This window comes from Babylonia areolata, chromosome 5 (assembly GCF_041734735.1).
Source record: "Babylonia areolata isolate BAREFJ2019XMU chromosome 5, ASM4173473v1, whole genome shotgun sequence".
Lineage (NCBI taxonomy): Eukaryota > Metazoa > Mollusca > Gastropoda > Neogastropoda > Buccinidae > Babylonia > Babylonia areolata.
Window position 1 is genome coordinate 54,198,944 of NC_134880.1, and position 656 is coordinate 54,199,599.

A 656-nucleotide genomic window follows, 5' to 3' on the forward strand; every position below is an offset into this window, starting at 1 on the left:
GATTCATCTTCACGATTTCCCTTTCATTTTATGCTGATTAAAAAAAAACACAACAAAAACGACAACCATTATGCTTTTTAGACTATTTGCAAAATAATCAGCATGTTATCAAAACACGTGTTTCAAGTTACAGAAGTTCAAACAACTGTGTGACAAGCTGCGAAAATGCCTGAAGGGATATAACTCGGTCTTCTCCAAAGGTGAACTTGACTGAAGGGACATAACTGTGTCTTTCCCCCAGCAGCTGCAGTTAGCTTGTGATTCTTCCCTGTGATAAATTATGGAAACATGAGCTCATTTCGTGGGATCGACGTTACAGGTGTGTGTAGGTGCGTGCGTGTTTACTTGTGAGCGTGTGTGTTTGTATGTATGTGTGCGCGTGCGCATGCGTAATTTCCCGTCGAGTGATGTGTGTGTGTTTGTGAACTGCATGTGTGTGTGCGTGCGTGCGTGCGCGCGCGCGCACGTGTGTGTGTGTGTATGTGTGTGCGTGCGTGCGCGCGCGAGGTTTTTATTATAATTACTTTTAGAATTTGAATTTCATTATATTTCTTAGTTGTATTATTATTATTGTTATTTTTTTTTTACCGTCATGATGGGAGCCACCCAGGAGAGGAACACCTTTGATGATTGTTTGTTTTTGTTTTTTCCTCTTG